Below are 14,553 nucleotides of genomic sequence, written 5' to 3'. Positions count from 1 at the left end.
CTGTCTAGCTGAATATGTGCTCTGAGTACTTAGTCTTATAGAAAAGCATCAGTGCATATGCTTTCCAACTTCTTCAAAGGGAAGAGGAAAAAGAAAAAATGGCAAAATTCACCTATGTCTGATTCTCACATTTCCTACAAAGAGATGAAATTAAACAATCCCTACCCTCAGGGGTCCTTACAGATGAAATAAAGTCTAGAAAAGAAGAGGTTAAAAATATGGCCAGAGAGGATAGAAGGTGATCAAGGAAGATTTTGCTGTAAAGAAGATTTTTGATCTAAGTCTTGAAGAATTCAGTGGGCATGATTGGAGAAAAATGAGGGAGCTTCAGATAGGGACTGGTGTGAGCAAAAACAAAGAACAGGAATCTACTAAGAATGGATCATTTTGTTTTATCATTTTTAAGAGGGCCACTAGGCTATTAAATTAGGGCAATACTTCAGGTATAGTTTGTATGGATGCTACTAAAGTAATTTTACTAAGTCTCCCATGCTTTTTTTTTAACGAAAAGTTAGAGAGGTATATGATAGATGATCATATAATTAAGTGAATTTTGAACTGGTCAAATAACCAGAAGCAGAAAGTAGTCATTAAGTGGCTTGACGTCTAGTTGGAAGCAAGTCTCAAGTTGAACTTCCTGGGGATCTGTGATTGGTCCTATGCTGTTTAATAATTTTATCAGCAATTTGGATAAAGGAATAAATAATATGACTACTATATTTGCGCATGACACAAAATTGAAAGGGATAGCTAACAATGAAAATCCAAAAGGATCTTGATTATCCAAGTTTTAGGACTGATTCTTTTTTTTTTTTAATAGCCTTGTATTTACAGGTTATATGTATGGGTAACTTTACAGCATTGACAATTGCCAAACCTCTTGTTCCAATTTTTCACCTCTCACCCCTCACCCCCTCCCCCAGATGGCAGGATGACCAGTAGATGTTTAATATATTAAAATATAAATTAGATACACAATAAATATACATGACCAAACCGTTATTTTGCTGTACAAAAAGAATCAGACTCTGAAATATTGTACAATTAGCTTGTGAAGGAAATCAAAAATGCAGGTGGGCATAAATATAGGGATTGGGAGTTCAATGTAATGGTTTTTAGTCATCACCCAGAGTTCTTTCTCTGGGCGTAGCTGGTTCAATTCATTACTGCTCCATTGGAGATGATTTGGTTGATCTCCTTGCTGAGGATGGCCAGGTCCATCAGAACTGGTCATCATATAGTTTTGTTGTTGAAGTATATAATGATCTAGGACTGATTCTAATTAAGATAAAAATCAATTTTACATGTACAAGATAGGAGAGATATGGTTAGATAGCAGGGTATCAGAAGAATCTGAGATATTTTAGTAGACTGTGTACTCAATAGGATCCAACAATGGGATAGATCAGGCAAAAAATGTTTAAGCTTCATTAATACAAGAATAACATTCAATACTGGGAAGTTATAGTTTCTTCACAATGTGCTATAATCAGATTATTCTTAGATAATAGCATTGTCTTCTAAAACTGTCTAAAAACTAAAACTTCTAAAACTGTTCTAGGCTCTATATTTTAGGAAGGATATTAATAAGCAGGATCCAGAGGAGAATAATTAGATTGGTGAAGGGTCTAGAGTTCATGCCATATGTGGATTAGTTGAAAAAAATGGGAATATTTCAAGTAAAGAAGGGAAAACTTAAGGGAAGATGACAGTTGCCTTCAGGCATGCTTAGTGTGTCAGCTTAGAAAGGTCAGAATATTGATCCTGCAATTAGACATTTAAAAAAAGAAGACTAGGCTGTCTTAGAAGACAATGAGTTTACTTTCACTAGAGATTTTTTGAGTGAAATATTCACTCCAGAGTTCAGAACTATATGCCGTGAGTAAAAAAAATGCAAAGAGGCAAATTCAGAGTTGATATGAAACGGGAGGAATTATATAATGATAGTCTGGCATATGTGCAGATTACATCAGATGCTGCATCTTCTCCATGTGAAGAAGGCTACACAGTTGGCTTCTGGTGGAATCATGATGAAAGATAAAAGAAATTTTTTGGAAAGAATGGAGTACACATGGATATTCTGTGTTGGGTTCTGATTGGTTAAAAGTGTATAGTTTTGGGATAAGAACTTATTATTTGGTTTCAAAAATGGTAGATGAGAAATACGGTAGATTAAAAAATATGGTAGATAATTTGATAGATTAGTATAGATAGTTTATATACTGTAGCATATATACTATAAATAGTATAGATAGATCTGCCAAGATATGGTCAAAATGGCCTAGATATAAAGGGATATATTACAAGAAAATTAGAAGAGGATTCTTTGCAATTAATTAGCTTTTGATTGACATTCCTCTGAAAGCTTCAGTTCCTTTCTGATTTGTCCTCCCCTTTGCTTCATTTAGTGACTCCTTGGTGTTCAGTGACAGATTAAGGTTTTTGCTTCAGGTATTTCTTCCCTCTGAGGCCAGAAATTGATCTCAGTCCTTTGCACTTTTTGTTTAATCTTTTCCATTGTGGGTTAAAGGAGTAGGATCTCCAGCTTTCTAAAAGGTTAGGAGAAATCACAGAAATCCAGGAATCGGAATACAAGCTATGCAGCCAGTACCTTGATTCACACAAGGACAAAGATGGTATAGGGGAGAATATGTCTCCCAAAGAATTAGTGGAAATATTTGTAGCTTGTCATTGCTATAACTTTGAAGTGAATATTTCTTTGTAAAAGCTAGTCATTGTTAAATGGTTAAGTGGAACTGGGTGCTAGTTATAGGCCTCTAAGAATGGAGGATAGGGAGGGAAGGGAAATAACTGGCTGAAGCTTATGCTAGGTAGTGTTCAAACTCCTCTGGGTATGCTGGGATCTTGAGGAGAGGATGCAATCTTCCTGGCTCTAAGAAAAAAAGGGCAGAATTCTGATGATACAAATAGATTTTAATTTAAAAGTTGGGGTGAGGAGCAAGTTGTTTTGGAAGGCACTTTCATTGGAGATTTTCAAATGAAACACCCATTTCCTTCCTCAGATGAGGAGTTTTCTCTAAAGGATAACCAACCTAATGACTCCTAATTGAGTCCTGAGCAATTTTTGACTTACTTGGCTGACTCCTTTCAGACCTTTGAACTGAGAGGTACTTTGTACCTCTATAAAAGGGCAACGACTTTAGAGATTGGTGGGAGATCTTTTGTGAAAAAGTTTGAGAGATAGTTGAAAGAGGCGAGTTTAAATATTTGAATGGCAAATTCCATGGAGCCACAGATATGTCCCCAGCATTGGCAACTTTAAAATTAACCAAGAGTAGACTTCTTACTTCCCTTGCCATTAATGTAAGATCACTTTCTCCCTGGATGAGCTAGAGTTTTATCTTGCTCCAAGGTTGAAGAGTATATTTACCCTATATACAATCTATATAGTTTTCCAGATTTCTGTTTACTTTGATAGAGGCTTACTATCCATTCATAGTCTTTTTGGTTTAGCCAAACAGCCTATGGTGGAAGGAAGCAAAGCTGGAAAGTATATAATAGCCTCCCCTTGAGTGGTTTTTATTCTGAACACCTCATGGTAACCCTAGACTAGAGATATTTGATGTATGATAGATAGATATCTAAATGAAAACTGATCTAATCAGAGATGTCCTGAATCCTGCTTCCTTCACTACTAGGCTGCTGGTGGTACCCTTCTACTCTCAAAAAAGCAAGCAATTGAAGTTCCCCTTGGCAGAGTTTGGAGGGAGTGATAATGTGAAAGAAGAGATGCATGATCATATATCTATCCATCCATGCTGCATAAGGGCCAGCCATATTTATATTTAACAACTGGAAACAATATACATTCAAAACAAACAAAAGCTAAATGGCCCAAAAAAGTTTGGACTAGATGGCCTTCAAGATCCATTCAGATTTTGGGATTCTGTTCAATTTTAAGCTCTTTCAGGACAAGGATTAACTTTTGCTTTTTACCCCCAGTGTTTAGCACAGTGCCTGGGACATAATCAATGCTTCATAAATATTGATCGATTGCTTGATTGTTCATGTTTGTAGGTTTGTGTTGGAGAATACATTCAAATTGATTGGAGCAGCTTGGAAGAAAAATATCAATTAACAAAAATGAGAATGGAGAGGTATGTCTCTCAAGGAGGAAGAGATCATTTGATGAAAAGCCTTGAATATAGATGAGTTAGGTTTGATATGGTAGTCTCTTGATCAGCATAGTAACATGATGAAGCCAGATTCTCTTGAAAAGTATGTGTTTCACATCTTTCACATTGGCTATAATGACAGAAAAAGATAATGATAAATGTTGGAGGGGATGTGAGAAAACTAGTATACTAATGCATTGATGGTAGAGTTGTGAAATGATCCAACCATCTGAAAAGTGATTTGGAACTATGCCCAAAGGACTATAAAACTGTGAATACCCTTTGACCCAGCTGGATCTGGATATTTGTAGCATCTCTTTTTATGGTAGCAAAGAATAAAAATGAATAGATGCCCATAAATTGGGAAATGGCTGAATAAGTTGTGGTATATGAAAGTAATGGAATATTATTATTCTCTAAAAAGTGATGATTTTAGAAAGGCCTGGAAAGATTTGCATGAACTAATGCTGAGTGAAACAAGCAGCAACAGAAATACATTGTACACAATAACAACAAGATTGTGCAATGATCATCTATGAACAACTTGATTCTTCTCAGGGATTCAGTGATCTAAAGCAATCTCAATAAATTTTGTATAGAAAGTTCCATCTGTATCCAAAAAAAAGGACTATGGAGACTGAATAAACACATGCTATGTTCACTTTTTTCTTTCTTTCTTTCTTTACTGTATTTTTTCCTCTCGTGGTTTTTTCCCTATTGTTGTGATTTTTCGCTTCCAACATGATTCAATAAAGAAATGGGTATATTTTTTTAAAATAATGTAAAAAGTGTGTGAATTTGATTTGTATTAGGAAATACCAGAGGGAGAATCCTCATGAGAGAGACTATCAAAGTAACTCTGAAAGGAGCAGATGAGGGGCTGAGCTAACTGATGCCTATGGAAGTGGAAGAAACCACAGAGAGTATAGACAATGTGAAAAGATTAGGCAGGACTATTTCATCATCTGATTTTTAAATGCAGAACCTTATAGAAGCTGATTCATGAGACCATTGAGCATCCCCAAATGAACCAAACCTGAATTCAGCCATTCTGTTGCTAGTAGTGGTTCCAAAGACCGCATTGCTTGGGAATTTTCATCTTTTCATCTCCCTTAGAAACTTGATCATGGGTTGGAAGAAGTGGATTGGACAGGTCTTTGGAACATGTGCTCTACATTAGTTCTGGATATCTGTATGTTTAGAGGTTGAGAATTAAGGTAAAAATAGGTGGCTCATAGTAATGACAATATGTTAGGTAGACATGAGGGCCAGAGTGTTTGGCAACAGGTCCCTCATTTGTTTAGCTTCCTCCCAGGGAAGAAATATTTAAAACTCCAGGGACTGAAAGTGCTTCCTTTGTTCCTAAATTGGTTGACATGTTCCCCACTGAGTTCTTCACTTCCTGAACCTTGTCCCCAATCAACCTCTTGTAAAAAGTCAAAAGTGCCCTTTCCAGTCACTACCTTCACTTAGTGCTAAAAGGTGTGTGAGCCATTTTAAGAAAAACAACAAACATATAAAGGTTACAAAGTACAAATTAGGAGGTGATTATTAGGATCATCTAAGGTCCTAATTATGTGGATTAGAAGAGAATCATTTGTTTTATAAAAGAGTTCTTCCTTTGGGATCCCATTAAAAGCTGAATTTCCAGGGTTCAAGCTATAAATCTTTCATTCTTACTCAGCATTTCAGAAAAACCTTTTGCATTAAATATATATATATATATATTTAATATATACATTCATTCTTATATTCATTATATATTATTATATGTAATAAATATAATAAATTCATTCTTAAATTACTCAACAAATGTTGTTTTTATCTTTCCACAGCTGTATTTGTCTATCTAATTAAATTGAAAACTTTTTGAGGATAAGGATGAAGGATTCTTTGATGATTCCAATCCCTAATCCTTACCACATACAACATACACAGACATATACACACCTGACAATTCTATGTTCTAAACATAGTTTTCATCCAATTAATTCTCAGGCTCTTTTATCTTCAAATAAATCAGAGATTTAGAAGTAGGGCTAATTCCTTGGTGAACTTGGGAGACTTTAAATGGCCAGGTATCAACGTTTTAAAAATAGCATAGCAAGATCTTTTCCCATTGAGATTCTGAGCAGACAATATTGAATTTACCATGTAGCAGAGATCACAGAGGTGCAATATGAAACCCAGATGACAGTATGAGATGTATTTTGTGTGTATTCTCTAAATTCCACTGAATCAATCAATATCCCTCTGACGGAGTTAATATGGAGTCTTGTAGCAGTAACCCATGGACCTATAATAGAAGGCACTGATGTGATATAGTAACAGCTCCTGTGGAAGCATTACCATCTATCCTGACTGTGATCTATGGATGATGGGCTCCCAGAAAACACATTGACACAATAGACTATAATGGCTCAGAAGAGGCCTTTATGTGATATTGTGTCAGCCATCCGCAGACAATGTCTCGCTGGGAGGTTTCTCAATTGCCTTTCTAAAGGCATTTGCTCATGCTTCGAGGGTATGTCCAGGTGCTTCCTAGTACTTAGGAGCTCAGGGTTGTCTGATTCTGTTCTAAGTCCCATTGAAGCATGTCTAGCACCATCTCCCATGCTTTCATCAGCAGCAGAGATCACATTTCCTTCCTTGGGTCAGGGCAAATCAAATTATTCAATCACAGTTTCTGTGAAAAGGTGTCTTTTCCCAGCATCCAAATGTGTGGGTAGATATACACCTTTATTTGAAGATAAATTGAGCTCAAATACCAAATGCTGGGTTCTATTGGTACCAAGGTCCCATTTTACTGTTTTGAGAGGAGCTTTGTTCTTTAGACCTAAATATTTCGAAGTCAACCCTGACCAAAAAAAAAATCATGTCTAGTGCCACCAAGCTTTCTGGCTTTCTGTTATGGAGAACTATAACAGAACTATAAGCTCTACTCTGTGCCTAGTCAAGGAACTTAATAATAATAACAATAACAAAAATAATTAGCATCTATATAGCACTTTAAGATTTGCAAGATATTTTACATGTTATTTCATTTAGTCTTCACAACTCTGTGAGATAAGTATTATTATTATCATCCCCATTTTATAGTTAAAGAAACTAAGGCTGATTTGCTAGCAATGAGACAAAATAAAAAATAATAATTAAGGTAGTATTTAATTAGTTAATTAATTAGTTAAATCTTAATTTTTCAGCATAGGGAATAGCTATATCTTTGTTCTTTTTCATTTCGCCAGATTCCTGTTAAGTATTTCTGCTTTGTTGGATATTCCCTTTATTTGATAGTTAATTTTTAACAGTTTTCAATGCTTGCTCTGGACATAATTTCATGGATTGATATTGATGAAAAGTTCCAGGTGTATTCTCAGTTCGGTCCAATTTAATTAAATTCAATAGATAAATTTTGAGTGTCTACTATGATTAAAGCATGAAATTTGATGTAAAGTACTTTTTTTTTAAGTATTTGTGTAACTTTTCTATCTCCTCTAAGTAGTGATTGGAATTGCCAATCAATTAACAGATATTTATGAAGTTCTATAGAACATAAACTTTTTGAAGACAGATGAGTATTAACTTTGTTTTTATATCCCCAACATCTGAAAATTGAAGATGCTTAATAAAGCCTACATAAAATTATGAAATCTGAACTGGAAGAAATCTTGGAGACCTGGATAGCCAGCTGATTTTACAATTGAGGAAACTGAGGCTCAGAGAGTTTAAGTGATATGCCAAGGTCATACAGCTCATAGGTGCTCCAGACAGAATTCAAGCCTAAGTCTTCAAGGCACCAAATCCTGAGTTCTATTCATTAGACCATGCTATTACATGCTTGTTGAATGAATGAATGAATGAAACAGTTCCTGCCCTCAAGGAGCTTGCAAATAATCCTCTATTATTGATCCCAAACACCCCTTCCATTTTATATTGGATGTGGAGGAGATTGTAATCAAAAGGAACAACTAAATGAAGGTGAACTAGGGGACTTGATTCAAAAGAAGGCTCGTTATTGAAGGCTTTTTGTTCTTGACACATATTTTTAAAAAGAACAAACCAACTTTGAGTAGAATTATAAAGTTAATGTAATGCTTTTGCACAGAAAAATGTATATAGAGAAAAAAAGTTCAAACTTTTGAAGGAACCCAAAGAAATATCCCCAAAGATCTTTTCATAACTCAAAAAGGGGGAAATGCATTAGCTTTAATTAAATATTGAATGCTTATCAAAATGAACACATTTATTAAAATCAAATATATGATGCCATAAAGCTGTAGTTTAGGCATTGTGTATAGATTAGAGTTTCTAGTACAGTTAACATATGAATATATATTTTATAGGACATTGGACATATTGAATTTCTACTATGTGCATGAAATTTTACTAGTTTGAATGATTTTTTGAGGATTATAGTGGCTTTGGTTTTGAGATAACACTGTTGGTCATTCTTATGTTCTATTTCATGCTGTTTCCCTAGAGAGAAGCACAAATTCTACTTATGACTTTGTCTCCACGGGTAAACATAATTGACTTTATTTAAAAACACTTGATTTAGGATCTGATTTCCCAGATCCCATTTGGAGGAAAAGCAAGGACACACTATACAGGTTTTAGTTGTTCTAGAGTTCAGAGGAGAAGTAGGTCACTGAGGACTAGACTCAGGAAAAGCCTTTTGAATCTTGAATGATGAACAAAATTTTGATAAATAGAAGGATGGGAATTCCAAGTGAGAAATACAATCTGAATAAAAGCATAGAAGCAAGAATGAGCATGGCCTGATTATTTGACAGTAAGAATTTTGACCTGCTATAAAGGAGGGTAAGTGATAAAAATTAGTTAAAAAAAAGACTGATGGATTATGTATATGATTATATATGTATTTCTGTGAGTATGGGTACTTATCATGGTAGGGAGCAGTGGATGACCCAGTGGATGGAGTGCTGATCTCTGAAGTCAGAAAGATTAATCTTCCTGAGTTCAAATATAGCTTCAACACTTAATATTTATATGGTTCTGGGCAAGTCTCTTAATGTTATCTGCCTCACTTTTCTCATCTGTAAAATGAGCTGGAGAAGGAAGTGGAAAACAATTCCAAAATCTCTTCAAGAAAACCAAAAAAAATTCACAAAGGGTTAAATTTGACTGACATGACTAAACAACAACAACAAGATGTAGTATGAAGTGGGTGGAGGCACATCCAGATTGATGGACAGCAAAGAGTTCAATTGTTTCAGCATATAGAGTAATTGAAGAGGAGAACCACAAAATAATTCTTAAAAGGAAAACTAGTACTACACTGTGGAAGATTGTGGAAGATTGACTAAGGAATTTTTTTTTTTTCAATATATAATGAAGAGCCAAGGAAGGCTTTTGAGCAGGGAAATGATGCAATCAGACCTTTGCATTAGCAAGATTACTTTGGCAATGGTGTATAGGGTGAATCAGAGAAAGGAAAAAACTAGAGGCAAGAAAATCAGTCAGGAGGCTATTGAGATAGTCCAGGTGAAAGATAATGAAGCTTGAACTAATGTGGTGACAGCAAAAGTGGAAAGGAGATGACTGATTGGAGAGATTGGAGGCAGAATTGACAGCACTGGCAACTGATTGGATGTAGGGAATGAGGGAATAAGAATTAGAAATGATTGGAGGGTAGGATGGTTAGAGGCAGGTTTGGGGAAAAGAGACAGAATTTTGTTTGGGATTTACTGAGTTTGAAATTTTGTCAAAACATGCCCTTTCCCTAGGAGATGACCCAACATCAACTGTGATATCCCAACACTTGTCTTTGAGAGATAAATTAGTTTACTGTTCTTTATTAGCCAGAATATTCTCAACAGGGAAGGTCAGGACCAAGACAGCCTACCCCAGACCACTCTTGAGATTCCTCCCCACCCCCAATAAAGTGGGGAACTCCAATAAGATCCCTTCTCACACTCAATTTTCCAGGAAACATTTCAGTACCAATGACACTGGTCAATATTGGTCCCAGGGAGGAAGACCAAGCTACCATATTGTCCCTGATAGCATACTCTGATTTATAGATTTAAGTAATGTGGTTTTGTTTGGATGCAAAGGACTACATCTTTGAAGTAAAGATTTTCCCTCTTCATAATCAACATTCCTGAATATGCTATTTACAGCCTCCAAGCAGTTTGGGAGAAGTGCCAAAATTGCCTGGGGAAAATCCTACCACATTTTTATTTTTACCTATGAATGTAAAACCATTCTTAAATCCAACTTGAAGAACACCATGGTGAAACAGCAAGGTATGGTGAGAAAAGTACTGAATTTAGGGTCAGGGGACCTGGATCTGAATTCTTCCTTTTCTCCTTATTAAACTTATTAATTGGATTCAAGTAACTTCTTCCACCGATCTGTTCCTCATTTTCCTTGTTAGCATCAGTTTTGCAGGATATGGAAAACCCAGAGTGTTTTTCCTATGCTTCTTAATAAATTTGTAGATAACACAATGCAGAAAGCGACAGTATTGGCTTACCAAGTCAGAATTCAAACAGATTTTGACAAGTTAGAACATTGAGCTGAATCTAGTAAGATTACAGAAATGTAAAGTCTTATACTTGTGCACAAAACAAAACAATGTCAGAAGAACAAGATGGGGGTAATTAGAAAACAATTTGTGTGAAAAGTGATCTAAGGGTTTGAGTGGATGACAAGTTTAATATGAATCAGCAGTGTGATATGGTAGCCAAAGAGATAAAATAATCTTGGGTTGTATTGTTGGTGATGGTTCTTCATTTTCAAAAAGGACTAATGCATCACAAGGTGAATTTCAAGTGAATTGAACTTAAATGAACCAGAATTGCACAGTCATCAGCCTTACCCTCTCTTTAAGAGAAATGGAAGTCCAGTGGCAAGACAAAAATCAAGATGAATAGTGATGGCCTGAGATGCACCGGGCATCTTTGATATTTGACCAAGCTCTAAGCACTCCACAGCACGTGCTTCAGCTGCCTTCATGGCTATTGGACCAAATTGTTCTCATCCACCCATTGTGCTAGGGAAAGTTTGTATTAAGAAGATGACTTCTAAGAATAAGGAAGTGAGAATCCCATGGTTTTATTTTTGTGAGAACTCAATTGGGTTATTATGTCCCATTCCAGATCCGTAATTTTAAAAAAAATGATAGATATTCTATTAAAAAAAAAAAGATGAACAAGATGATTTTAGAAAGGCCTGACAAGATTTACACAAACTGATGCTAAACTAAACAAGCAGAACCAGGAAAACATGGTACACAATAACAGCAAGAATGTGCGGTGATCAACTATGGAAAGACTTGGTTCGTCTCAGCAGTTCAGTGATCCAAAGAAATCCCAATAGACTTTGGACAGAAAATGCCATTTGCATCCAGAAAAAGAACTAAGAAGACTGAAAGTAAATAAACCATGTTATGTTCACTTCTTTTTTCTTTTTTTTTTTTTAATCTCTCCCATGGTTTTTCCCTTTTGCTCTGAATTTTCTCTTCCAACATGATTCATAAAGCAATGTGTATTAAAAATAAATTTATTACAAAAAATAAGTAATGAATTAAAAAGCCATAGATAAGCTAGAGATACTGGCAGCCAACTTGGTGAAGAGCCTTGAGCCTATGTCCAATGAGGATAGTTTGAAGGAACAAGCTAAACATAGCCCAGGGGAAAGATGACTCAAGAGGGATAGAACAGCTGTTTTCAGAGATTTGAAGAGCTGTCATATGGAATGAAGATCAGACTTGTCCTTTTTGGCCCCAATGGATAAAACCAAAAGTAATGGGTGGAAACTGCAGAGAGACCAATTTGGACTTGATGTCAGGAAAAACTCCCTAAAAATTAGAGGCATCCAAAAGTGGAACGGGCTATCTTAAGGGCAAAGAAGAAGTTCCTCTTCACTGGAGATCTGCAAGTAAGGGCTGGATGACCACTTGTTAGGCATGTTACAGTGGGTATTCTTTTTGTCAACAAGCAATAATTTAGCACTTAATAGGTGGCAGACACTGTGTAAAGTTCCCAGGGATAAAAACATAAGCCAATCCCTGTCTTCAAAGAGTTGTCAAGATAATGATAAGAGTTTGGGGGTAGGAACTGGACCAGATAGCTGCTGAAGTCTCTTCTCCCTCTCATATTCTGATAACTAAACCTCTGTCCATTTCTTAATCTACAAATTATCTCATAGAAGAGCAGAGATAATCTTAACAAGCACCTAATCATTCCAAATACAAAATCACATTATTTTGTCTAGGATTGTACTCAATTTGATTAAACAAAAATTAAGCACTCAACAGTAATATATATGATGTTGCATCAAGTGGTGAAGATACAAAGCCAAAACTTAAAACAATCCCTGCCCTCTAGGAGCTTCCATTCTTGGGGTCCTATATCTTGTCCACAGTCATACAGATCAAGTAAATACTAGGTAATTTGAGGAGGTAACAATGAGGAGCAGTCCATTAACAATGAACAAGAAAGTGTTACAGTAGACAGAGTATTCATCCTGGGATCAGGAATACTTCACTTCCAATCTGATATCAGACACTTAATACTTACAAGCTGTGTGACTCCAGGCAAGTCACTTAACCTTGATTGCTTGACCAAAACAAACATACACACACACACACACACACCCTGAGAATTAAGAATATCCATATAAATGATATCTAGATAGATGAATACATATGTATACATACATACACATATACATATATATGTGTATGTGTATATGAATGAAGAAGTGAGCATAATTTCATAGTAGGAGTTCAAGATCTTGATGGTAAAAAAAAATTTCAAACCAAATCTATGAGGGTGCATCTTCCACACATCATAGAATCCTTCGCTTCCCCTCAAAGCACAACTCCAGGGGCTCACCTCTCCCAGATTATCAATACTTTCCCTCTTGCAATCACTTTAAATTATTTCATGAATAATTTGTACATACTTATGTGTGGACCTATCATATTCTTCCAGGGACTGATTGCTCTCTTAGTTCTCAGAGGGCTAACTGAGATAGTATAAATAAAGCATTTTTCAAACTTTCAAGTGCTATACTAATTCTAACTATTATCATTATCATTATCATGATTATTTATTAACACTAAATGTCTGTTGAATTAAATAAAGCATAATGGACCTCCACCACAACATTTTTCAAACTTTTAAGTGCTATACAAATTCTAGCTATTATTATTATTATTAGCATTATTGTCATGATTAATTATTAACACTAAATATCTGTTGCATTGATTCAAGCACAATGGACCTCCACCATAACATTAGTTAGAGGAGGGTGACTTTCTCAGGAATTTCCCTGTTGGGACTTATGAACAGAGGTCTGGTTACTGATGGCACGAAAATGCCTCAAAACAGTCTCCCTTCCTGGGTATTCTCCCAGCCTGGCCTCCTGGGACAGCAATATAGTGAGGTTCTGGGGGAGAGACATAGAGCAGCGGATATACAAATGTTTGTATAATGCCTTTCACCATAGCAACTAGACACTTTGACAAGCATATTTTAGCATGAAACAAGATAGCTTGCTTCCCAACCAAAAGAGAACAGAAGTCTCTTTTTTATTGGCCCATAACCCTGACAGTTATGTGAGTTTGGCATGAGATGACAGCTGTTAACACAGCAGGCTACCTCTTGGCATTTCAGTGATGGCTGTATTAGTGCCACCATAGGGCCCAGGCCTGCCATAAGCCTTGAGCTACTGAAAATGCCATTAATTTCCCTTGTATAAAGACGACAAGATGGTGCCCAGGCTGCGCCTCTCAGTTTATATTGTTCTGCTGTATGGCAGTCAGATCGTGAATTTTAAGTGCCTACTGTGATTTGGTTCTATAAACGACATTGTGGGCCAGCTGCCATTACTGGAGGGATGGTGCAAAGTAAGAATAATGGGATTTTCTGTGGGCTTTTTTGTTTGTTTGTTTGTTTTTGCAGGGAAATCCAATTATAATGAATCCCTAGGATGGAAGACAAATTTATTTATGGGACTCCATCAAATGCTAATTCTTTTCTATACCCATTTCTTCCTCATATTATATCATTCTTCTCTAGTTTCTTGCAAAGATTCCACTTAGGACTTTATCAAGAGCCCTGTTGCCTCCCATTCATGCTGGTAAACAAGAGAATTTGCCTTGATGGAAAAACATCAGGTCAATCCCTCCTTTTGCCCCTTCTTAGATGTCTTAGCTTCCTTCCAGGCTCAATCTTCCATAGGTACTGCCCACTGTAGGAATCCTTTCTTGTTTCTCTTAACTGCTAGTGCATACTCTCTTCCTGAAATCTATTGCATCTATTTCTCTGTTGAATGTCCTCAGTAAAATATAAGCCCTTTGAGGGAGTGAGGCTATTTTTCTTATTGTCTTTGTATACTCAGTATTTAGTATCCATAGTGCTTTGCATATAGCAGCCATTTAATA

Source organism: Sarcophilus harrisii, chromosome 3, assembly GCF_902635505.1.
Source record: "Sarcophilus harrisii chromosome 3, mSarHar1.11, whole genome shotgun sequence".
NCBI classification, from domain to species: Eukaryota; Metazoa; Chordata; class Mammalia; order Dasyuromorphia; family Dasyuridae; genus Sarcophilus; species Sarcophilus harrisii.
Note: the sequence above shows the minus strand (reverse complement) of the source record.